At 44.0% G+C, this 27,344-nt stretch overlaps 1 long non-coding RNA gene across 11 annotated transcripts in view; it reads left to right on the plus strand.

The window, feature by feature from the left end:
- Nucleotides 1-3,924: 3,924 nt before the first annotated feature.
- The window catches only part of LOC134151451 (uncharacterized), a 154,911-nt gene continuing 131,491 nt past the window's right edge, over nt 3,925-27,344 (plus strand). For 3 of the 11 annotated variants that reach the window (XR_009960844.1, XR_009960860.1, XR_009960845.1), the window contains exons 1-3: nt 3,956-4,771; nt 6,170-6,370; nt 9,296-9,416. This is a non-coding gene — a long non-coding RNA (uncharacterized LOC134151451). Of the gene's footprint in view, nt 4,772-6,169; nt 6,371-9,289; nt 9,417-27,344 lie in introns of all 11 variants that reach the window. The other 8 variants (XR_009960846.1, XR_009960864.1, XR_009960863.1 and 5 more) reach the window with 7 other exon arrangements.

A 27,344-nucleotide genomic window follows, 5' to 3' on the forward strand; every position in this document is an offset into this window, starting at 1 on the left:
GGCCAGCTGCTGTGCCCTGCTGCAAGGGCCTGAGGGTGCCGGTGCCGGTGCTGGCAGGGCCGCGGGGGGCATTTTGTGTTGGGCAAAGCAAGTGCCTTCACAGAGCTCCGTCTCTCGCTTCAGCTCTGCGCCAGAAACTCCTTCTACAACCTGTGGAGACCAGAGCTGACACGAGTGGAGCTCCTGAAGGACGCGAGCTCCAAGTGGCAGGTGCTGGAGCGGCTCTATGCACATGCCCCTGAGAGGGAGTGTGAGAGGGGAGGCAGCAGGAGAGCTGGTGGAGCGCCGCAGCATGAGCCACCAGACTGGAGCGATGAGGAAGAGGCTCTGCAAGGGGAGGAGCTGCAGCAAAGCACATCCTTGTGCATGACCTAGGTGAGGCCGAGCTTCAGGAGCCTCTTAGGGGACAGGCCAGGGTGCCAGGAGGAGGTGCTGCGCTCGCCCAGCGTCGAGCCCCAGCACGCGGCCAGGGAAGCAGATGGTGAGCTGCAGAGCACGCCTCCGGCCCCAGCAGCGCCCAGAGGAGCCGAGGCCGCGGCACCTCCTCTGGTGGGAGGCGTTCAGTGTGCGGAGGATGGTGTGCCTCTCGCCCCGTCAGCCAGCACAGGAGTGAGGACAGAGGCCTGCCCCCCACACGCAGACCCTCAGCCTTGCCCTGCGCCTGCCCGGCCCCTCGCCCAGGACTCTCCTTCCCCCACAGGCATCGCCACCCTCCCGCACACTGCACCTCCCAGGCGATGGTCCTCGCGCCTCAGGGCAGCACTCGGTGCTCTGCGCAGAGCTTTCTGCTGCTGCTGCATTGCAGCGCAGTGAGAGGGACAGCGGAGGATGCAGGTGCCAAGGTGCAGCGAGACGGGGGCTGGCGCACAGCACGGAGGCAGAGGGACACAGACTCTCTGCCGGCTGCTGCAGGAAGGCTGCCGCATCGTGCCCCGCCCCGTCCCTTTTCTGCTCCAAATAAAAGCCTGGGAAGAGTTTGCCCCCGTGTTTCTTCATGTCAGGTCGGCGTCGGGAGACTAAGTGTGGTGCAGGCGCTGCCAGTGAAGGCAGGCGGGGCTGGAGGGAAATGTGCCAAAGCGGTGCGAGAGGGAGAGAAGAGCTTGGGTGGGAAGGGGCTTCTGGAGGTGTCTGCTGCAACCTCGTGCTGCAAGCGGAGGCCACCAGAGGAGGTTTTGCAGGGCCTGTCAGGGTGCAGATCCGCTGATGGCTTCCGCCACGGCCTTGGAAAGCGGCAAGCCGTGAGGCTGCAGGAGACGTCCAAGCCCAGGAGCAAGGAGGTGGCCAGAGGCAGAAGGGTTTTCTCTAGCTTGCCTTCCCGAGTGGTTCGGCTGCCGGCACGGGCTCCAGCACACCGGGTTTCACGTGGCTTTCATGTGATCTATGAGGAACAGAAGAAACGTCTGTCTAACCTTTCTCACCAACAGAACTGACATTTTCCATAGAGTTTTCCTAGGTGTGTTATAATCTCCTATAGAACTTTTTGTCTCTGAAACACGGGAGCCATCCTTTACATATCTCACAAAAACCAACACCTGCCCCCCCTCCCCGGCCCAGCTTTGATATAGGTAAAAATGAACAGGGGAACGTGGATATCAACAGCAGACCCCCTCCAACTGCTACAAAACGTGCACACTGTCAAAATAAGAGTTTGTAAAGAAAGATAAGTTTGGCGGTCAGCACCTTACCTACCAGCTTCTGCTGCTGCTTCTCCTCTTCCACAGTTTTATTACCTTGGCAAGGCTGCCTCTACTTCGGAGCCTTGCCGTGAGAAGTCCCTAGAGGAAGAACACCAAATTCAAGTCCACGTGCTTGTCAAGAGGCACAAGACTGTAGGAAGAAATAGAGAGGGGGAAAAAAACCAACATGCAGTTGTTTTCTCCCACTGTGCGATGGATTTAACCAGAAGGAAGTATAAAGGAGAGAGAATCGGGGCAAACTTCGGGAAGTTTGCTACTAAGTAAAGCACTTCCTCCTGCGCAACAGAAACGATGTAACTAGCAGCCAGCAGTTCAGCTGCTCTCCTCTGCTGCCTAATGCTGCCAGTGGGGCAATTTTCAAAAGCCTTTCGTTCAGTTTGCTCTTAACTTGGGCTGGAACAGTTACGTTCAAAAGAAACCGGGTGGCCTTCCCCCCAAAATAAATAAATAAATAAAAATCTCACACCGGTGCTGATTTTGGATGGTACGATGAGTAAGGCTAATGATGAAAAGGCCTGAAATTGTCTTTGTCTTTCTCTTCCAAGTCAAAGATCAAAGTTCCTGCCACTGTGCACTAGTGAATGTAATAGCCCACCTCATCCCACTCGGCGGTAGGCAGTCACTGCCTGTATCACACAGGGAACAGGGAGCGGCTCCCACCTTTCTTCTACCTCAGAGTCAAGGGATGGGGGGGAAATGCATAAAAATGTGAGAGTCATGGGAAAGACTGCAAGAACTATGGGACTTCAAATGAAACTTAAGAAAAAGAAAGAAAGAAAAGAAAGCTAAAGGAGGTAGTTTTCCCTGCAAGGATTAAACAAACTGTCTTGGATGCTGAAGCTGTGTAGGGGTTCAAAGGCAATTGCACAAACCCATGAAAGCAAGCTCCTAAAAAGGCCATTAAACACAAGCATACTGTGCCTGCTCAGGTGCAAGCTGAGCCACAAGTCACAAGAGGCTACAAGAGCGGTCTGGGGAGGCACCTCCTCATAGACCTGCCCTGTCCTTATCCTCTGCCCTAAGCATCGGTAGCGTATAGGCTGGTGAATTTTATTCACTACCTCCCCTTTATTTCGGCTCCTCACATTTCCTTATCAACCCAAAGCGTGTGAGAGGTTGCTCACACTGGGTTAGAAGCTTTGCTTTCTCCATGCCCTGTCTGTAGTCATCCGGTTTGAACTTGCAGAGGTATTTTTATACCAGAAATACTTTGGGGCTGGGTGGGTGGAGTACAGGCAGCTGAACAACATGAATCTGTAATACTACAAACATGCTTTCAGGAAGAGAACATAGAGACGTGGGGATGCAATGTCGTGGCTGGATCCAGGGGGGAGCACTTGATAATAAAAGCACCCTGGCAGATAGTGTATCAGTTTCTACCCTAGAAAAGGCTGTTCCTGTAAAAGAAGGCAGGATGTACCAGTATTTCAAGTGAGCCGGTTACCTATAAACTACTAGCGCTCTCTTGGGACTGGTCCTTAGCACATCCAGGATGGCTGGGGGCTGCGTAGGGCTGGGAAGCCAGGGAAGTCACCTCATAATCTAGTAGAGCACGGACAGGTCTAAAGTCACCGCAGCTTTTTTGTCAAGGGCTGAGAGGACACGGGAGGAGCATGCCTGAGGCCTCGTCATCTGCTGAGGTTACTCGCGGCAGGAGGGTGGTGGTCAGCAGTGGTTTTTGCCTTATTTCCATCCCCTTGGTCTTTATTCCTGCTCTCAAGGCAAAGTGTGCTGCTCCCCGAGGGCATGCGCAAAACCGCTTGTGGGAAGCGCTGTGAAATTGGATCAAGAAACTGGCTGGACTTTAAAGCAGTATGTGACTCACATTTTAAGCAAGATGAATAGCTTTTTTAAAAAATATAGTCAGAAAAAAGGTATTTCAGATGGACTTTTGCATGAAAAAAGGAGAGCAAATTACAAATATTTGGGAAGCGAAGCACAACGTCCAGCAGCCCGAGCATTTCAGGATACCCAGAGCAAGGTAACTGCTAGGATCGTCGGGTATTGTTGGGGGCGGAGGGAGGGGCAAACGCAAGGGCCGGGCCCCGCAGCGCGGTGGGGCGGAGGGCGCTCCCTGCTCCCCGCTTCGCCCCTTTCCTGCTTGAGGAGAGGCGGCCGGGGCAGGAAGCGGTGGCGGCGGAGCAGCTGCGGCCGGTTCTCGCCTCGGGCTGCGCCATCGGAAACCGCGGCGGGACTACATTTCCCAGCAGCCCGCGGGCGGGGCGGGCTGGCGCGCATGTGCGGGGCCGTCCGCCTGGCTGCCTGAAGGGGGAGGTGGGCGGTGAGGCGGGTGCAGCGGCCTCGGGGCGCCATGGCGAGTGAGTGGCGGGGGCGCGCGGTCGGAGTGGCCGTTGCTGCCCTCCCGCGCCTCTCCTCTCCTTGCCCCGCTCCCGCGGCGTCCCGGCCGTTGGGGGCCGCCGTCAGCGAGGACCTGCCCCTCCGGCGGAGCTCTGGCCTCCCGCCGCGGTGACCGCCCCTGAGAGGGGGCGCCGCGCCGCCCCGCGCCGGCTCCGCGGCGGAGCCCTGCGCAGCGCGGAGGGGCCGCCGCGAGCTGTCCCCGCGCTGTTACTTGCCCCGCGGGGACGCAGCCGCGGCCTGCGCGGAGGCGGGCGGGCGGGCTGTTGGGGAGGCTGCGCGGCGAGAATCCCTGCGCGGTGCTCTAGCGGGCGGTTTGCCGGGAGGCTGGGTCTCGGCCGGTCAGGCTTGTGAAGCTTCTGACGCCTTCCAGAAGAAAATGCCCGTGCTTCGGAGTGATGGAGAAATGAAGTGATGTTTTACTTCACTGACATGCTGTTAACCTGGCTGTGGTTTGTGTTGCTGTAGAGTTATCCTAAGGACTGTTTTTAAAGAAGTTCTTGGAGCAGCTTGGGCCAGAAGAAGAGAACTCGTGCCTCTACTGCACTCTTGCGCGTTTCTCTGTGCTTCCGTTAGTCTTCCGTGTCAACGTTTTAACACAGAGCTTGGGTACAACGCAGAACTGTAGTGAGAGAGCTTTAATTTTGCCCTTTTTACGAACTACAAATCTGAGGCCCAGGGCGGTTGAGGCGAATGATTTCCTGAGACTTCTCGTGCTGGTATTTAGGTGGTGCTCCCTTACTGTGGGAGGGAACTTGGTTAGACATTTACCTAGTAGGTGCTCTTCTGACTTTCTGCAGAGTGAGTTTATGCTGGAATATAATCTCTGAGAGTGTGATTTCTCTGAGCAGAAATGCATCCCTCGAATTATCAGAGATTTAGACAGACTACTGCTGTGGCTGTCTAAATGGGATAAAAAAACTCACTGCACTTGTGTTTGTTTACAATCCCAGTAAAACTTTGTTCACTCACTTAGCGAAATATTCGGGCGCTCTCATATGAGTAGTGGCCAAATCACGGATTAATCATTTGCCTCACTTTAAAAAAATCAGTTACTTAGCTACTGAACTGAGAACGGAAGTTTGGAGGAAAGACCTTGCCTGACTGTCCCTGACCCGACCTAGACTTGCTCATGACAAGTTTTTGCTGCTTCCCTGACCGTGGCGACTATGCTGCTCACTGCTTAATCCCATAGTTGCCTTTGTATGACCTAGGAGTCTTCAGACGAGAAATACTTTAAGCCTAGGGTGTTTTTCTTTATGAAGCTAGAACACTTTTGTTTAAAAGCAGGCAGTTCTACCTGATGAGGAAGTATTTTTCTGAAGCCCAAGGAGCTGGGAGATTTGTGGAAGGTAGTAGTCTGAGGGGTATCCACAAAACTTGATTTGATATCTCCATGTCTTGTAACTCAAAGGCTCCAGCAAATATAAATCCTGTTTAGCTGCAGTAGACAGTGTTGATAACACTTGCAGCTTTCCCTTGTCTAGAGGTGGAATTGTAAAGAAATCATCAGTAAAGTCACTGCCTCTATTGCTTGATGGCTCCTCATATCCATTTCTCAGGCCTGGAGTGACCTTTGACAAATAAAGGCAAACCATCCCTTATCTGGATGCCTTGGGAGTTATCCTGGTCTTTTAGTTTGCTATCAGCATTTTATGAGATGCAGTGCCCATGAAATGATGGGCACAGGCAAAAGATTCACTAACAAGACACGTAGCAAGTTGGGAAGGAAGAAGCAGGTCTCGATCATTAAGGGTTTCCTTGTCCTGCTTATCACTACACAGAATCCTGTGTGGGAGCTTGGATTGGATACTTTCTAGGCTGAGTGGGGTCTGCCCTGTTACCAGCACATAAACTGTGTGATCCTTGAGCTGAGACAGGGGATGCTGTGTATGGTTCCCATGTGGCAAGCCTAGGTTTGAATGTTTCCCCGTGTTCAGAGGCTGTTTCTAGAGTCGTATGCTGACTGAATAATGAATTGGATATGGTCCATATATGCAAGATACATGGAGATATAGGCAAAACTACTTTGTTCAAAGCTTACTAATGAATTCAGAATTTTTGAAGGGTTTTACCTGGGGGATTTCACTGGCTAATTGTTTCTTTTCTGTCATTAGACTCCTGCTTGGCGCTCATTCAGCTTCACGTATCTGCTGTCAAATCAGATAACCTGCAATGAGCCTGCAACGAGCCTGCACACTGGTAGAAGAAACATGAGCAAAAGGCGTAAAAGTTGTGGCTCTACCTGTGAGCAGAGGTCTTAAACTTAAATATCCTGATCCTCAGATCCTTGGAAACCTCTTGTTCCAGTGTTAATTGTGAGTTCGTATTCCTGTTTCTCTCTGAGTATGCTTAGATGCTGTAACAGACTCCAAAACAGAGAGAGAGAAGGAGAGAGAGAGAGAAGGAGAGAGAAAAAAAAAAAACAGGAATGAATATGTCATATCTAGTGGCATGCAGCAAGGGGGGCTTCAACTGGCTGAAGCTAGCAGGTTGTCTGTTTTTTGTGGGACAAGATTCTGAAGAAGTTTGTGCTGGTTGAAATCCCAGGCAGTTTCATCAGCCCTGACTGGTTTGTTCTGAATCGCAGAAGTGAGACTGTGGTCTGAGTCTTTGCAGAAGCCTTCTGCTGGAATCTAGGAGAAGATGATTTTTCAGCAAAAGGATGTCAATGTGAAAATGAAAGAGAACAGGCATCCAGTGTCTCTTTTTGCCTCAGCCCTTTCAGATTAGGCAGCATATGAGAAACAGCATGGGTTTTGAGACATTTCCAGTAGGTTGTCTGTGGCTGAATTGTCATCCAAATACCTCTTTCTTGTATGACATCCTTGTGTAGGAACATAATCTGCACTTAAATTGTTGACCAGTTCTGCTCTACCTTTTTGACTTCACCCACGATTGCCTTGCTGAGCTTTACAAAGATGAATGTGTTGGCAGTGAGGTGACCTTCCCCATGCAGCTGGGAGCTTTTCCTTTCTTCTGGGGGAAGGAAGGAAGGAATTTGTTACCCCTGTGCCTTGCAGCCTCTGACTGAGGAGTGCAGAGTTCTCTGCAGGGTGAGCTTTGGTTGTGAATGTTTTACACAAAGAATGTTCTCCGTCGTGCTGTCACAGGCCAAGTGTTAAGCAAGCTTCCCCGCTGCTTTGTACCAACACAGCTTTGGTACTGCGCGTGGCCTTTGATTATCCTGGCTGGGCCTCCTACATGGAGATTATCTATTGTTTGCAAGTTTTGTCACATGTGCAAGTGTTGAGGTTTCTAGCCCTGTTTGGTAGAGATTTCTATCTTGCTAGTGATACTTTATGCTTATAAGGTAGGTCCTCTTAAATAAGCAAGGTCTCTCACAGGCTTTGGGAAGGTAAAGTTTTTGTTGCTGCTAGGAGGCAGGTATGAAATAGCCTCTTCTCTCCCCTTGTTTGTTTGTTTGTTTGTTTGTTTTAAAGTCACCCTTCACAGAGACTTGCCCTGAGCATATAGTACAGAGGCATGTGGCAGTTTTCCTGTGATATATTGCCCTTGTTGTGTTGTTGTTTTTCACTTCTGAACCTGAAGACCTGTTGGACAGAACCAGTTTGTAGTATTTATAGGTAAAGAGAGAACAGCAGAACCTTTTTGAATCTAGAAACAAGTTGAAAAAAATTCAAAGATCTGTCCCTGCGTTCTTCCACTCTGGAGAGCATGGAACCAGGAGGTCTGTGCAGGCAGTGTGCAGTCATGTTCCAGTGTTGTCTTACAGCACAGCCCTATGTTTTTGCTACCACGCACATTGCTGTTGCAGGTGACAAGAAGAAGGTGAAGGCAGTTAGGATTGACTTCATTTTCCTGAAGAGCACTCTGGCTTTCAAAGGCCTGAGAAACTCGTCTGACAGTCTGCAGAGACCTCCTCTCTCAATTTTCCATCCACAAATTCTGCCATGAATTAGCTGGTGCCTAACAGCTTTTTGTGCTTTGTGCCTCTCTTTCTGCAAGTGTGTTTGTGCATGTGGCAAAAACTCATCTGGTTTTGGGTCAGATCTTCTAGTTCAGAAGAATCGACTGTAGTTCTGAAGATGCTTGTTTGGCCAGTTGGGGCAAAAATGTTTGTTGTACTATTCCAGGCTTGATTTTGTTTTTTTTTCCCCTAGTAAAAACTTCCAGTGAGCTGAAGTAACAACCAAAGCACATGCCTGGGTGGGGAATCAGTTGTCTAAGAGTAGGTGCTCAGTGCTATCTGATAGTCCACCTGTGGCCTCCCGCTGCATTCCTTTAGAAGAGAAGTAACAGTGTGAGTGGGGGTGTCTCATGTGCGTAGAGGGCTGGCAAATGTAATGCAGAGTGAGTTCAGGATATCAGGATAAGTACCTGAAGGGAGGGTGTCAAGGGGATGGGACAAACTGTTCTCAGTTGTCCCATGCAACGGGACAAGAGGCAATGGGCAGCAATTGGAGCACAGGAAGTTCCGCCTGACCGTGAGGGGGAATTTCTTCCCTGGGAGAGTGACAGAGCACTGGCACAGGCAGCCCAGAGAGCTTGTGGAGTCTCCTTCTTTGAGCATATTCAAAGCCTGCCTGGATGCAACCCTGTCTAACATTCTCGAGGTGACCCTGCCGAGCAGGGAGGTTGGACTAGATGATCGCCAGAGGTCCCTTCCAACCTTACTGAATCTATGATTCTGTGGTTCTATGATCTAAACCCCTCTGTTAATCTTATTGTCTAAAGATTACATGCCTCATTCTGAAGAACAGTGAATCTTTAACTAGAGACTAAGACAGAGGACTCTGTTCACTTGTGGGGAAATGCTACTTAAAGGATTGCTCTAGCAAAAGATGTTGAGAAATTCATATTCTGCCCGTATTCTGAAAAGGTCCTTCCAAAAAAAGAAAAATGGGAAGAAAATGTAGTCTGCGGATGAGTACAAGAATTTCAGTTCAGAGAGAACCAAATTTAGCTTCTAAATTGTCAGATGAGCTAGGTGGGACTTGGCTCATTGCTCTGAGAAGACTCCTTGTAATCTTGCTAAGTCTAGGTGGATAAATATGCTAGCCTTGTTACGAACAGCTTGCCTGGTACTCCTAGCTCATGTTCTGTCTGCCACATGTTCACATCAGGACACCCACCACGTTTCCTCCAGCTCTCTGTTGGCTCTCTGATATCTGCGGAGCTGTTTAGTGAGCTCCCGTAAAGCTGAAGGTTATATCAGAATGTTGATAGAAGTGGTGTTATCATATTTTAACTTAATTTCGTTTTTTTTCCTCCAGTTTGAGGAATGTTTTAACTCTCCTTATGGAACCCAGTACTTCAAAGAATACGCAGAGACGATTCCTGGAGAGTCGAGACACAAACTCTCAGAAGCTGCCAAGGAGTGTAGCATTTATCTTGTTGGAGGTAGCTTATTCCTCACGCTTATCTCCTTGAGGGGGAAAAAGGGCAAAGTCTGTTTGTGCAGCTGCACAAAAACTCCGTGTATTGCAGTGATGCAGATGCATGAAAACTCTGTATATTACAGTGCAGAATCTTTGTTCTTGCCTTAATGAAGGCTCCCTTCCAGAAGAGGATGGTGGAAAGCTGTATAATACGTGTACTGTCTTTGGGCCTGATGGTGTGATGCTGGCTAAGCATAGGAAGGCAAGATGGCAGAGAATTGTTACTAGAAAGTTTCCTATTGGTATGAATAGCATTTGGCAGTTGCCCTCAAAATGATACTGTGCTTCCTTTTTAGAAGGCACAAGTAACCTCATCTGTGCGTAAAGGTGATGTGACCAGTAGGCTCTTGCAGTAATAATCAGCGGCATACTGTGGTTAATAAGTGCCTGCAGTTTTTCTTTGAGACATGAAAATACCCTCTTTTAAAGGTGATCACAGACTTGTTTGGGATAGAGATAGTAGGGCACGGAAGGCTTAATTGACTTGTCCCAGGTGCTGGGAAATCTGTCATAAAGAGTAAGTCCTGATCCAACTCAGCATGCCTCTGTACATTGGTCTAGGTCTGAAATCTAGTGCCATTTTGGTGGGATCAGGATTTTTTTCCTCAGATTCCCAGTGGACATAGCCTTCCTGTCCTCATGAAGACTGCTCTTTACACATTTTTGTGTGCTGTAAGTATAATTTGTGTAGACAGGCCCAAAGGACTGCCTACACGTTCTGAGGTGGAGCTGTGCCTGCTGTCTGTGGTAGATGGTTGCTTACTGTCTCCTTCCACCTGGATGTTGCTTTGTGCCTACCTAAACAGAAATACAGAGCGTAGTTGCTGTTAATCTGGCTTTGCGTACCGGTATATTGTTCCTTAGGCGACCATCATCGTATTTGTTTCAAGATAAAATAAAAGAGAGAGTGCAGGGTTCCTTGGAACAAATGAGGTGGTGCAGAATAGGTCTGGGGTGTGGGTATTGGTTTATTCTGTAAACTGATTCTGCCCTTTGCTACCTGATTAGATAGCTCTCTGAAGTAGTATGTTGTCTTCCTTCTGTTGTACCAGAGCAGTCCAGGCACACTGTACTTGTTGAATAGAGGTCGTATTGTATAAATAGGAAGCTATTCCTAGTAATACTAAAAGGGGTTCAGTATTAGGAGGTCCCACTCAGGAAGAGGGTTCTGGTTAGCGAGGGAGAGATGGTGACTGCAGAGGCTGAGACACTTCCACGTAGCTGAAGGGAGGGGAGCTCCGTGACTTGGTGAGGGAACTTTTGGGAGCAGCTTGGGAGGAATGGGCCTCCCACCTTGCAAGGGAGAGGAGTTGCCCTGTGCTTGAATGGATTGCACTTCAGAGCATCCTGACAAGCTCCAGACACTGAATCTGTAGCCTCTCTTTTTCAAAACTACTCATGAAATCCAGAAAGAGAGCTATTTGGCAGCAATTCTTGCCCCAACCATCTGAATGCATGCCGCCAAGAAGCGGCCGGATATTGGAGCTGTTCTTACCTACTGCCTATTCTTGCATGGGCCAAGGATGAGCATATATCAAATGCCCAGTTTAAATGCATGTTTAAAATGCCCAGTCTTTTCTTTCCCTGAAGTCCATCGAGACATGTAGAGGAGAAACCTGACTGTGAGATCTCATAAAAACGAGGAAAAGGAAAACAAAAGAATACAGCAGAACACCAAAAGAGAAAGGAAAACCATAGAACAGAATAGAACACACAAAAGAAAGGAAGACGAAACATCACACTAAACCCCAAAGAATGGAAAAGAGAAAGGAAATCAGAAGAATACAAAAGAACAGAATAAAGAACACAACTGAACACAATGGAGAAAGGAAAACAACAGAACACAAACAAACGCAAAAGAGAATAGAACACGCTAGAACACAGTGGAACACAATGGAACACAAAAGAGAAAGGAACACAATGGCGCACCATGGCGCAAGGTGGCGCACCATGGCGCGAGGAAAACAATAGCACACAAAAGCACACAGTAGCGCAAGGCGGAACACAGTAGCGCAAGGCGGAACACAGTAGCGCACAGTAGCGCAAGATGGAAAACAATAGCGCACAATAGCGCACAATAGTGGAAGATGGAACACAGTAGCGCAAGATGGAAAACAATAGCGAAAGGAAAACATTAGAAGGCAGTAGCGCACAGTAGCGCAAATGGAACACAGTAGCGCACAGTAGCGCAAGATGGAACAAAATAGCGCACAATAGCGCACAATAGTGGAAGATGGAACACAGTAGAGCAAGAGGGAACACAATAGCGAAAGGAAAACATTAGAAGACAGTAGCATACAGTAGCGCAAGACGGAACACAGTAGCGCACAGTAGTGCAACATAGTGCACAATAACGCAAGACGGAACACAATAGCGAAAGGAAAACAATGGCAAACAATAGCACACAATAGTGCAAGATGGAATACAATAGCGAAAGGAAATCAATACCACACAAAAGCACACAATAGAGCAAGATGGAACACAGTAGCGAAAGGAAAACAATAGCAAACAATAGCACACAAGATGGAACACAATAGCGAAAGGAAAATGATAGAAGACAATAGCACACAATAGAGCAATATGGAACAAAATAGCGAAAGGAAAACGATAGCACACAAGAGCACACAAGATGGAACACAATAGCACAAGATGGAACACAGTAGCGAAAGGAAAACAATAGCATACAAGAGCACACAATAGTGCAAGATGGAACACAATAGCGAAAGGAAAACAATGGCAAACAATAGCACACAATAGAGCACGATGGAACACAATAGCGAAAGGAAAACAATAGCACACAATAGCACAAGATGGCACACAATAGCGCAAGATGGAACATAATAGCGCACAGTAGCGCAAGATGGAACACAGTAGCGCAACATAGAACACAATAGCGCAAGCAAAGCAATAGCACACAATAGCGCAAGATGAAACACAATAGCAAAAGGAAAACAATAGAAGAGAATAGCACAGAATAGCACAAGATGGAACAAAATAGCCCACAATACCACACAATAGCACAAAATAGCACACAATAGAGCAAGATGGAACACAATAGCGAAAGGAAAACATTAGAAGACAGTAGCACACAGTAGCGCAAGAAGGAACACAATAGCGCAAGATGGAACACAATAGCACACAATAGCGCAAGACGGAACACAATAGTGAAAGGAAAACAATAGCACACAATTGCGCAAGATGGAACACAATAGCGCAAGATGGCACACAATAGAACAAGATGGAACACAATAGCGCACAATAGCACACAATAGCACACAATAGAGCAATATGGAACAAAATAGTGAAAGGAAAACAATAGCACACTATAGCACACAATAGCGCAAGATGGAATACAATAGCAAAAGGAAATCAATACCACACAATAGCGCACAATAGCACATGATGGAACACAATAGCGCAAGATGGAACACAATAGCGAAAGGAAAACAATTGCACACAAGAGCAAACAATAGTGCAAGATGGAACACAATAGTGGAAGATGGAACACAGTAGCGCAAGATGGAACACAATAGCGCAAGGAAAACAACAGCACACAAGAGCAAACAATAGTGCAAGATGGAACACAATAGTGGAAGATGGAACACAGTAGCACAAGATGGAAGACAATAGCGAAAGGAAAACATTAGCACAGTAGAGCACACAATAGCGCAAGATGGAACACAATAGCGAAAAGAAAACAATAGCACACAATAGCACAAAAATGCAGAAGGAAAACAATAGCAAGATGGAACACAATAGAGCAGGAAGGAACACAATAGTGTCCAATAACGCAAGATGGAACACAACTGCGCAAGATGGAACAAAACGGTGCACAATAGCGCAAGATGGAACACAATAGCGCACAATAGCTCGAGATGGAACACAATAGCGAAAGGAACACAATAGCACACAGTAGCACACAATACAGCAAGATGGAACACAGTAGCGAAAGGAAAACAATAGCACACAGTAGCACACAGTGGCGCAAGATGGAACACAATAGCGCAAGATGGAACACAATATCACACAATAGCGCAAGATGGAACACAATAGCGAAAGGAAAACAACACACAATAGCACACTGAAGAGCAAGATGGAACACAATAGCGAAAGGAAAACAATAGAAGACAATAGCATACAATAGAGCAAGATGCAACACAATAACGAAAGGAAAACAATAGCACACTATAGCACACAATAGCGCAAGATAGAATACAATAGCAAAAGGAAATCAATACCACACAATAGCACACAATAACGCATGATGGAACACAATAGCGCAAGATGGAACACAGTAGTTCAAGATGGAATACAATAGCGGAAGGAAAACAATAGCACACAAGAGCACACAATAGTGCAAGATGGAACACAATAGTGGAAGATGGAACACAGTAGTGCAAGATGGAACACAATAGCTAAAGGAAAACAATAGCAAACAATAGCACACATTAGAGCAACATGGAACACAATAGTGCAAAATGGAACACAATAGCGAAAGGAAAACTGTAGCACACAGTAGCGCAAGATGGAACACAATAGCGAAAGGAAAACAATGGCAAAGAATAGCACACAATAGCGCAAGATGGAATACAATAGCGAAAGGAAATCAATACCACACAAAAGCACTCAATAGCACAAGATGGAACGCAATAGCAAAAGAAAAACAATAGCTCACAAGAGCACACAATAGTGCAAGATGAAACACAATAGCGCAAAATGGAATACAATAGCGTACAATAGCGCAAGATGGAACAAAATAGAGCAAGATGGAACACAGTAGCGAAAGGAAAACGATAGCATACAAGAGCACAAAATAGTGTAAGATGGAACACAATAGTGCAAGATTGCACACAATAGCGAAAGGAAAACTAGCACACAGTAGCGCAAGATGGAACACAATAGCGAAAGGAAAACAATGGCAAACAATAGCACACAATAGCGCAAGATGGAATACAATAGCGAAAGGAAATCAATACCACACAAAAGCACACAATAGCGCAAGATGGAACACAATAGCGAAAGGAAAACAATAGCTCACAAGAGCACACAATAGTGCAAGATGAAACACAATAGCGCAAGATGGAACACAATAGCGCAAGATGGAACACAATAGCGCAAGATGGAATACAATAGCGTACAATAGCGCAAGATGGAACACAATAGAGGAAGATGGAACAAAAGAGTGCAAGATGGACCACAATAGCACACAACAGCGCAAGATGGAACACAATAGCGCACAATAGCGCAAGATGGACTACAATAGCGCACAATAGCGCAAGACGGAACACAATAGCACACAATAGTGCAAAATGGAACATAATAGCGAAAGGAAAACAATAGCACAGAATAAAACACAATAGAGCATGATGGAACACAATAGCAAAAGGAAAACAATAGCAAACAATAGCACACAATAGAGCAAGATGGAACACAATAGCGAAAGGAAAACAATAGCACAGAATAGCACACAATAGAGCAAGATGGAACACAATAGCTAAAGGAAAACAATAGCAAACAATAGCACACATTAGAGCAACATGGAACACAATAGCGAAAGGAAAATGATAGAAGACAATAGCACACAATAGAGCAATTTGGAACATAATAGCGAAAGGAAAACGATAGCACACAATAGCACACGATGGAACACAATAGCGCAAGATAGAACACAGTAGCGAAAGGAACACAATAGCATACAACAGTACACAATAGTGCAAGATGGAAAACAATAGTGCAAGATGGAACACAATAGCGAAAGGATAACTGTAGCATACAGTAGCGCAAGATGGAACACAATAGCGAAAGGAAAACAATGGCAAACAATAGCACACAATAGCGCAAGATGGAATACAATAGCGAAAGGAAATCAATACCACACAAAAGCACACAATAGCGCAAGATGGAACACAATAGCGAAAGGAAAACAATAGCTCACAAGAGCACACAATAGTGCAAGATGAAACACAATAGCGCAATATGGGACAAAATAGCGCAAGATGGAATACAATAGCGTACAATAGCGCAAGATGGAACACAATAGCGCAAGATGGAACACAATAGCATACAATAGCGCAAGATGGAACACAATAGCGCACAATTGTGCAACATAGAGCACAATAGCGCAGAATAGCACAAGTTGGAACACAGTAGCGCACAATAGCACACAATAGCACACAATAGAGCAATATGGAACAAAATAGGGAAAGGAAAACAATAGCACACTATAGCACACAATAGCGCAAGATGGAATACAATAGCAAAAGGAAATCAATACCACACAATAGCACACAATAGCGCATGATGGAACACAATAGCGCAAGATGGAACACAATAGCGAAAGGAAAACAATTGCACACAAGAGCACACAATAGTGCAAGATGGAACACAATAGTGGAAGATGGAACACAGTAGCACAAGATGGAAGACAATAGCGAAAGAAAACAATAGCACAGAATAGCACACAATAGCGCAAGATGGAACACAATAGCAAAAGGAAAACAATAGCACAGAAAAGCACACAATAGCGCAAGATGGAACACAATAGCGAAAAGAAAACAATAGCACACAATAGCACAAAAATGCAGAAGGAAAACAATAGCAAGATGGAACACAATAGAGCAGGAAGGAACACAAAAGTGTCCAATAACGCAAGATGGAACACAACTGCGCAAGGTGGAACAAAATGGTGCACAATAGCGCAAGATGGAACACAATAGCGCACAATAGCTTGAGATGGAACACAACAGCGAAGGAACACAATAGCACACAGTAGCACACAATACAGCAAGATGGAACACAGTAGCGAAAGGAAAACAATAGCACACAGTAGCACACAGTGGCGCAAGATGGAACACAATAGCGCAAGATGGAACACAATATCACACAATAGTGCAAGATGGAACACAATAGCGAAAGGAAAACAACACACAATAGCACACTGAAGAGCAAGATGGAACACAATAGCGAAAGGAAAACAATAGAAGACAATAGCATACAATAGAGCAAGATGGAACACAATAACGAAAGGAAAACAATAGCACACTATAGCACACAATAGCGCAAGATAGAATACAATAGCAAAAGGAAATCAATACCACACAATAGCACACAATAGCGCATGATGGAACACAATAGCGCAAGATGGAACACAGTAGTTCAAGATGGAATACAATAGCGGAAGGAAAACAATAGCACACAAGAGCACACAATAGTGCAAGATGGAACACAATAGTGGAAGATGGAACACAGTAGTGCAAGATGGAACACAATAGCTAAAGGAAAACAATAGCAAACAATAGCACACATTAGAGCAACATGGAACACAATAGTGCAAGATGAAACACAATAGCGCAAAATGGAATACAGTAGCGTACAATAGCGCAAGATGGAACAAAATAGAGCAAGATGGAACACAGTAGCGAAAGGAAAACGATAGCATACAAGAGCACACAATAGTGCAAGATGGAACACAATAGTGCAAGATGGCACACAATAGCGAAAGGAAAACTGTAGCACACAGTAGCGCAAGATGGAACACAATAGCGAAAGGAAAACAATGGCAAACAATAGCACACAATAACGCAAGATGGAATACAATAGCGAAAGGAAATCAATACCACACAAAAGCACACAATAGCGCAAGATGGAACACAATAGCGAAAGGAAAACAACAGCACACAAGAGCACACAATAGTGCAAGATGAAACACAATAGCGCAAGATGGAACACAATAGCGCAAGATGGAATACAATAGCGTACAATAGCGCAAGATGGAACACAATAGAGCAAGATGGAACAAAATAGTGCAAGATGGAACACAATAGCACACAACAGCGCAAGATGGAACACAACAGCGCACAATAGCGCAAGATGGACTACAATAGCGCACAATATCGCAAGACGGAACACAATAGCACACAATAGTGCAAAATGGAACATAATAGCGAAAGGAAAACAATAGCACAGAATAGCACACAATAGAGCAATTTGGAACAAAATAGCGAAAGGAAAACAATAGCACACAATAGCACACAAGATGAAACACAATAGCGCAATATGGAACACAATTGCGCAAGATGGAACAAAATAGTGCAAGATGGAACACAATAGCGCAAGATGGAACACAATAGCGCAAGATGGAACACAATAGAGGAAGATGGAACAAAATAGTGCAAGATGGAACACAATAGCACACAATAGCGCAAGATGGAACACAATAGTGCACAATAGCGCAAGATGGACTACAATAGCGCACAATAGCGCAATACGGAACACAATAGCACACAATAGTGCAAAATGGAACACAATAGCGAAAGGAAAACAATAGCACACAATTGCGCAAGATGGAACACAATAGCGCAAGATGAAACACAATAGCGCAAGATGGAACATAATAGCGCACAGTAGCACAAGATGGAACACAATAGCGAAAGGAAAACAATAGCTCACAAGAGCACAGAATATTGCAAGATGAAACACAATACCGCAATATGGAACACAATAGCGCAAGATGGAATACAATAGCGTACAATAGCACAAAATGGAACACAATAGAGCAAGATTGAACAAAATAGTTCAAGATTGAACACAATAGCACACAACAGCGCAAGATGGAACACAATAGCGCACAATAGCAGAAGATGGACTACAGTAGCGCACAACAGCGCAAGACGGAACACAATAGCACACAATAGTGCAAAATGGAACATAATAGCGAAAGGAAAACAATAGCACAGAATAAAACACAATAGAGCACGATGGAACACAATAGCAAAAGGAAAACAATAGCAAACAATAGCACACAATAGAGCAAGATGGAACACAATAGCTAAAGGAAAACGATAGCAAACAATAGCACACATTAGAGCAACATGGAACACAATAGTGAAAGGAAAATGATAGAAGACAATAGCACACAATAGAGGAATTTGGAAAAAAATTGCGAAAGGAAAAAATAGCACACAACAGCACACAGGATGGAACACAATAGCACAAGATGGAACACAGTAGCGAAAGGAAAACAATAGCATACAACAGCACACAATAGTCCAAGATGGAACACAATAGTGGAAGATGGAACACAGTAGCACAAGATGGAAGACAATAGCGAAAGAAAACTATAGCACAGAATAGCACACAATAGCGCAAGATGGAACACAATAGCAAAAGGAAAACAATAGCACAGAAAAGCACACAATAGCGCAAGATGGAACACAATAGCGAAAAGAAAACAATAGCACACAATAGCACAAAATAGCAGAAGGAAAACAATAACAAGATGGAACACAATAGAGCAGGAAGGAACACAATAGTGTTCAATAACGCAAGATGGAACACAACTGCGCAAGATGGAACAAAATGGTGCACAATAGCGCAAGATGGAACACAATAGCAAAAGGAAAACAATAGCTCACAAGAGCACACAATAGTACAATATGAAACACAACAGCGCGAGATGGAACACAATAGCGCAAGATGGAATACAATAGCGTACAATAGCGCAAGATGGAACACTGTAGAGCAAGATGGAACACAGTAGCACACAATAGTGCAAGATGGAACACAATAGCACATAATAGTGCAAAATGTAACACAATAGCGAAAGGAAAACAATAGCACAGAATAAAACACAATAGAGCACGATGGAACACAATAGCGAAAGGAAAACAACAGCACACAAGAGCACACAATAGTGTAAGATGGAACACAATAGTGGAAGATGGAACACAGTAGCACAAGATGGAACACAATAGCAAAAGGAAAACAATAGCACAGAATAGCACACAATAGCGCAAGATGGAACACAATAGCGAAAAGAAAACAATAGCACACAATAGCACAAAATAGCAGAAGGAAAACAATAACAAGATGGAACACAATAGAGCAGGAAGGAACACAATAGTGCCCAATAATGCAAGATGGAACACAACTGCGCAAGATGGAACAAAATGGTGCACAATAGCACAAGATGGAACACAATAGCGCACCATAGCACACAATAGCACACAATACAGCAATATGGAACAAAATAGTGAAAGGAAAACAATAGCACACTATAGCACACAATAGCGCAAGATGGAATACAATAGCAAAAGGAAATCAATACCACACAATAGCACACAATAGCTCCTGATGGAACACAATAGCGCAAGATGGAACACAATAGCGAAAGGAAAACAACAGCACACAAGAGCACACAATAGTGCAAGATGAAACACAATAGCGCAAGATGGAACACAATAGCACAAGATGGAATACAATAGCGTACAATAGCGCAAGATGGAACACAGTAGAGCAAGATGGAACAAAATAGCGCAAGATGGAACACAATAGCACACAATAGCGCAAGATGGAACACAATAGCGCACAATAGCGCAAGATGGACTAAAATAGCGCACAATAGCGCAAGACGGAACACAATAGCACACAATAGTGCAAAATGGAACACAATAGCGAAAGTAAAACAATAGCACAGAATAAAACACAATAGAGCACGATGGAACACAATAGCGAAAGTAAAACAATAGCAAACAATAGCACACAATAGAGCAAGATGGAACACAATAGCGAAAGGAAAAGAATAGCACAGAATAGCACACAATAGCACATGATGGAACACAATAGCGCAATATGGAAGAAAATAGTGAAAGGAAAACAATTGCACACAAGAGCACACAATAGTGCAAGATGGAACACAATAGTGGAAGATGGAACACAGTAGCGCAAGACGGAACACAATAGCGAAAGGAAAACAACAGCACACGAGCACACAATACTGCAAGATGGAACAAAATAGTGGAAGATGGAACACAGTAGCACAAGATGGAAAACAATAGCGAAAGGAAAACAATAGCGCAGAATAGCACACAATAGCGCAAGATGGAACACAATAGCAAAAGGAAAACAATAGCACAGAATAGCACACAATAGCGCAAGATCGAACACAATAGCGAAAAGAAAACAATAGCACACAATAGCACAAAATAGCAGAAGGAAAACAACAGCAAGATGGAACACAATAGAGCAGAAAGGAACACAATATTGCCCAATAACGCAAGATGGAACACAACTGCGCAAGATGGAACAAAATGGTGCACAATAGCACAAGATGGAACACAATAGCGCACAATAGCACACAATAGCACACAATACAGCAATATGGAACAAAATAGTGAAAGGAAAACAATAGCACGTTATAGCACACAATAGCGCAAGATGGAATACAATAGCAAAAGGAAATCAATACCACAAAATAGCACACAATAGCACATGATGGAACACAATAGCGCAAGATGGAACACAATAGCGAAAGGAAAACTATTGCACACAAGAGCACACAATAGTGCAAGATGGAACACAATAGTGGAAGATGGAACACAGTAGCGCAAGATGGAACACAATAGCGAAAGGAAAACAACAGCACACAAGAGCACACAATAGTGCAAGATGGAACACAATAGTGGAAGATGGAACACAGTAGCACAGGATGGAAGACAATAGCGAAAGGAAAACAATAGCACACAATAGCACAAAATAGCAGAAGGAAAACAATAGCAAGATGGAACACAATAGAGCAGGAAGGAACACAATAGGGCCCAATAACGCAAGATGGAACACAACTGCGCAAGATGGAACAAAATGGTGCACAATAGCGCAAGATGGAACACAATAGCGCACAATACCTTGAGATGGAACACAATAGCGAAAGGAAAACAACAGCACACAGTAGCACACAATACAGTAAGATGGAACACAGTAGCGACAGGAAAACAATAGCACACAATAGCACACAATGGCGCAAGATGGAATACAATAGCGCAAGATGGAACACAATAGCATACAATAGCGCAAGATGGAACACAATAGCGCACAATTGTGCAACATAGAGCACAATAGCGCAGAATAGCACAAGTTGGAACACAGTAGCGCACAATAGCACACAATAGCACACAATAGAGCAATATGGAACAAAATAGGGAAAGGAAAACAATAGCACACTATAGCACACAATAGCGCAAGATGGAATACAATAGCAAAAGGAAATCAATACCACACAATAGCACACAATAGCGCATGATGGAACACAATAGCGCAAGATGGAACACAATAGCGAAAGGAAAACAATTGCACACAAGAGCACACAATAGTGCAAGATGGAACACAATAGTGGAAGATGGAACACAGTAGCACAAGATGGAAGACAATAGCGAAAGAAAACAATAGCACAGAATAGCACACAATAGCGCAAGATGGAACACAATAGCAAAAGGAAAACAATAGCACAGAAAAGCACACAATAGCGCAAGATGGAACACAATAGCGAAAAGAAAACAATAGCACACAATAGCACAAAAATGCAGAAGGAAAACAATAGCAAGATGGAACACAATAGAGCAGGAAGGAACACAAAAGTGTCCAATAACGCAAGATGGAACACAACTGCGCAAGGTGGAACAAAATGGTGCACAATAGCGCAAGATGGAACACAATAGCGCACAATAGCTTGAGATGGAACACAACAGCGAAGGAACACAATAGCACACAGTAGCACACAATACAGCAAGATGGAACACAGTAGCGAAAGGAAAACAATAGCACACAGTAGCACACAGTGGCGCAAGATGGAACACAATAGCGCAAGATGGAACACAATATCACACAATAGTGCAAGATGGAACACAATAGCGAAAGGAAAACAACACACAATAGCACACTGAAGAGCAAGATGGAACACAATAGCGAAAGGAAAACAATAGAAGACAATAGCATACAATAGAGCAAGATGGAACACAATAACGAAAGGAAAACAATAGCACACTATAGCACACAATAGCGCAAGATAGAATACAATAGCAAAAGGAAATCAATACCACACAATAGCACACAATAGCGCATGATGGAACACAATAGCGCAAGATGGAACACAGTAGTTCAAGATGGAATACAATAGCGGAAGGAAAACAATAGCACACAAGAGCACACAATAGTGCAAGATGGAACACAATAGTGGAAGATGGAACACAGTAGTGCAAGATGGAACACAATAGCTAAAGGAAAACAATAGCAAACAATAGCACACATTAGAGCAACATGGAACACAATAGTGCAAGATGAAACACAATAGCGCAAAATGGAATACAGTAGCGTACAATAGCGCAAGATGGAACAAAATAGAGCAAGATGGAACACAGTAGCGAAAGGAAAACGATAGCATACAAGAGCACACAATAGTGCAAGATGGAACACAATAGTGCAAGATGGCACACAATAGCGAAAGGAAAACTGTAGCACACAGTAGCGCAAGATGGAACACAATAGCGAAAGGAAAACAATGGCAAACAATAGCACACAATAACGCAAGATGGAATACAATAGCGAAAGGAAATCAATACCACACAAAAGCACACAATAGCGCAAGATGGAACACAATAGCGAAAGGAAAACAACAGCACACAAGAGCACACAATAGTGCAAGATGAAACACAATAGCGCAAGATGGAACACAATAGCGCAAGATGGAATACAATAGCGTACAATAGCGCAAGATGGAACACAATAGAGCAAGATGGAACAAAATAGTGCAAGATGGAACACAATAGCACACAACAGCGCAAGATGGAACACAACAGCGCACAATAGCGCAAGATGGACTACAATAGCGCACAATATCGCAAGACGGAACACAATAGCACACAATAGTGCAAAATGGAACATAATAGCGAAAGGAAAACAATAGCACAGAATAGCACACAATAGAGCAATTTGGAACAAAATAGCGAAAGGAAAACAATAGCACACAATAGCACACAAGATGAAACACAATAGCGCAATATGGAACACAATTGCGCAAGATGGAACAAAATAGTGCAAGATGGAACACAATAGCGCAAGATGGAACACAATAGCGCAAGATGGAACACAATAGAGGAAGATGGAACAAAATAGTGCAAGATGGAACACAATAGCACACAATAGCGCAAGATGGAACACAATAGTGCACAATAGCGCAAGATGGACTACAATAGCGCACAATAGCGCAATACGGAACACAATAGCACACAATAGTGCAAAATGGAACACAATAGCGAAAGGAAAACAATAGCACACAATTGCGCAAGATGGAACACAATAGCGCAAGATGAAACACAATAGCGCAAGATGGAACATAATAGCGCACAGTAGCACAAGATGGAACACAATAGCGAAAGGAAAACAATAGCTCACAAGAGCACAGAATATTGCAAGATGAAACACAATACCGCAATATGGAACACAATAGCGCAAGATGGAATACAATAGCGTACAATAGCACAAAATGGAACACAATAGAGCAAGATTGAACAAAATAGTTCAAGATTGAACACAATAGCACACAACAGCGCAAGATGGAACACAATAGCGCACAATAGCAGAAGATGGACTACAGTAGCGCACAACAGCGCAAGACGGAACACAATAGCACACAATAGTGCAAAATGGAACATAATAGCGAAAGGAAAACAATAGCACAGAATAAAACACAATAGAGCACGATGGAACACAATAGCAAAAGGAAAACAATAGCAAACAATAGCACACAATAGAGCAAGATGGAACACAATAGCTAAAGGAAAACGATAGCAAACAATAGCACACATTAGAGCAACATGGAACACAATAGTGAAAGGAAAATGATAGAAGACAATAGCACACAATAGAGGAATTTGGAAAAAAATTGCGAAAGGAAAAAATAGCACACAACAGCACACAGGATGGAACACAATAGCACAAGATGGAACACAGTAGCGAAAGGAAAACAATAGCATACAACAGCACACAATAGTCCAAGATGGAACACAATAGTGGAAGATGGAACACAGTAGCACAAGATGGAAGACAATAGCGAAAGAAAACTATAGCACAGAATAGCACACAATAGCGCAAGATGGAACACAATAGCAAAAGGAAAACAATAGCACAGAAAAGCACACAATAGCGCAAGATGGAACACAATAGCGAAAAGAAAACAATAGCACACAATAGCACAAAATAGCAGAAGGAAAACAATAACAAGATGGAACACAATAGAGCAGGAAGGAACACAATAGTGTTCAATAACGCAAGATGGAACACAACTGCGCAAGATGGAACAAAATGGTGCACAATAGCGCAAGATGGAACACAATAGCAAAAGGAAAACAATAGCTCACAAGAGCACACAATAGTACAATATGAAACACAACAGCGCGAGATGGAACACAATAGCGCAAGATGGAATACAATAGCGTACAATAGCGCAAGATGGAACACTGTAGAGCAAGATGGAACACAGTAGCACACAATAGTGCAAGATGGAACACAATAGCACATAATAGTGCAAAATGTAACACAATAGCGAAAGGAAAACAATAGCACAGAATAAAACACAATAGAGCACGATGGAACACAATAGCGAAAGGAAAACAACAGCACACAAGAGCACACAATAGTGTAAGATGGAACACAATAGTGGAAGATGGAACACAGTAGCACAAGATGGAACACAATAGCAAAAGGAAAACAATAGCACAGAATAGCACACAATAGCGCAAGATGGAACACAATAGCGAAAAGAAAACAATAGCACACAATAGCACAAAATAGCAGAAGGAAAACAATAACAAGATGGAACACAATAGAGCAGGAAGGAACACAATAGTGCCCAATAATGCAAGATGGAACACAACTGCGCAAGATGGAACAAAATGGTGCACAATAGCACAAGATGGAACACAATAGCGCACCATAGCACACAATAGCACACAATACAGCAATATGGAACAAAATAGTGAAAGGAAAACAATAGCACACTATAGCACACAATAGCGCAAGATGGAATACAATAGCAAAAGGAAATCAATACCACACAATAGCACACAATAGCTCCTGATGGAACACAATAGCGCAAGATGGAACACAATAGCGAAAGGAAAACAACAGCACACAAGAGCACACAATAGTGCAAGATGAAACACAATAGCGCAAGATGGAACACAATAGCACAAGATGGAATACAATAGCGTACAATAGCGCAAGATGGAACACAGTAGAGCAAGATGGAACAAAATAGCGCAAGATGGAACACAATAGCACACAATAGCGCAAGATGGAACACAATAGCGCACAATAGCGCAAGATGGACTAAAATAGCGCACAATAGCGCAAGACGGAACACAATAGCACACAATAGTGCAAAATGGAACACAATAGCGAAAGTAAAACAATAGCACAGAATAAAACACAATAGAGCACGATGGAACACAATAGCGAAAGTAAAACAATAGCAAACAATAGCACACAATAGAGCAAGATGGAACACAATAGCGAAAGGAAAAGAATAGCACAGAATAGCACACAATAGCACATGATGGAACACAATAGCGCAATATGGAAGAAAATAGTGAAAGGAAAACAATTGCACACAAGAGCACACAATAGTGCAAGATGGAACACAATAGTGGAAGATGGAACACAGTAGCGCAAGACGGAACACAATAGCGAAAGGAAAACAACAGCACACGAGCACACAATACTGCAAGATGGAACAAAATAGTGGAAGATGGAACACAGTAGCACAAGATGGAAAACAATAGCGAAAGGAAAACAATAGCGCAGAATAGCACACAATAGCGCAAGATGGAACACAATAGCAAAAGGAAAACAATAGCACAGAATAGCACACAATAGCGCAAGATCGAACACAATAGCGAAAAGAAAACAATAGCACACAATAGCACAAAATAGCAGAAGGAAAACAACAGCAAGATGGAACACAATAGAGCAGAAAGGAACACAATATTGCCCAATAACGCAAGATGGAACACAACTGCGCAAGATGGAACAAAATGGTGCACAATAGCACAAGATGGAACACAATAGCGCACAATAGCACACAATAGCACACAATACAGCAATATGGAACAAAATAGTGAAAGGAAAACAATAGCACGTTATAGCACACAATAGCGCAAGATGGAATACAATAGCAAAAGGAAATCAATACCACAAAATAGCACACAATAGCACATGATGGAACACAATAGCGCAAGATGGAACACAATAGCGAAAGGAAAACTATTGCACACAAGAGCACACAATAGTGCAAGATGGAACACAATAGTGGAAGATGGAACACAGTAGCGCAAGATGGAACACAATAGCGAAAGGAAAACAACAGCACACAAGAGCACACAATAGTGCAAGATGGAACACAATAGTGGAAGATGGAACACAGTAGCGCAGGATGGAAGACAATAGCGAAAGGAAAACAATAGCACACAATAGCACAAAATAGCAGAAGGAAAACAATAGCAAGATGGAACACAATAGAGCAGGAAGGAACACAATAGGGCCCAATAACGCAAGATGGAACACAACTGCGCAAGATGGAACAAAATGGTGCACAATAGCGCAAGATGGAACACAATAGCGCACAATACCTTGAGATGGAACACAATAGCGAAAGGAAAACAACAGCACACAGTAGCACACAATACAGTAAGATGGAACACAGTAGCGACAGGAAAACAATAGCACACAATAGCACACAATGGCGCAAGATGGAATACAATAGTGCAAGATGGAACACAATAGCACAAAATAGCACAAGATGGAACACAATAGCGAAAGGAAAACAATAGCTCACAAGAGCACACAATAGTGCAACATGAAACACAATAGCGCAAGATGGAACACAATAGCGCAAGATGGAATACAGTAGCGTACAATAGCGCAAGATGGAATACAATAGAGCAAGATCGAACACAATAGCACACAATAGCACAAGATGGAACACAATAACGAAAGGAAAACAATAGCAAACAATAGCACACAATAGAGCAAGATGGAATACAATAGCGAAAGAAAACAATAG

Source organism: Rhea pennata, chromosome 1 (genome assembly GCF_028389875.1).
Source record: "Rhea pennata isolate bPtePen1 chromosome 1, bPtePen1.pri, whole genome shotgun sequence".
In the NCBI taxonomy this organism is placed as follows: domain Eukaryota; kingdom Metazoa; phylum Chordata; class Aves; order Rheiformes; family Rheidae; genus Rhea; species Rhea pennata.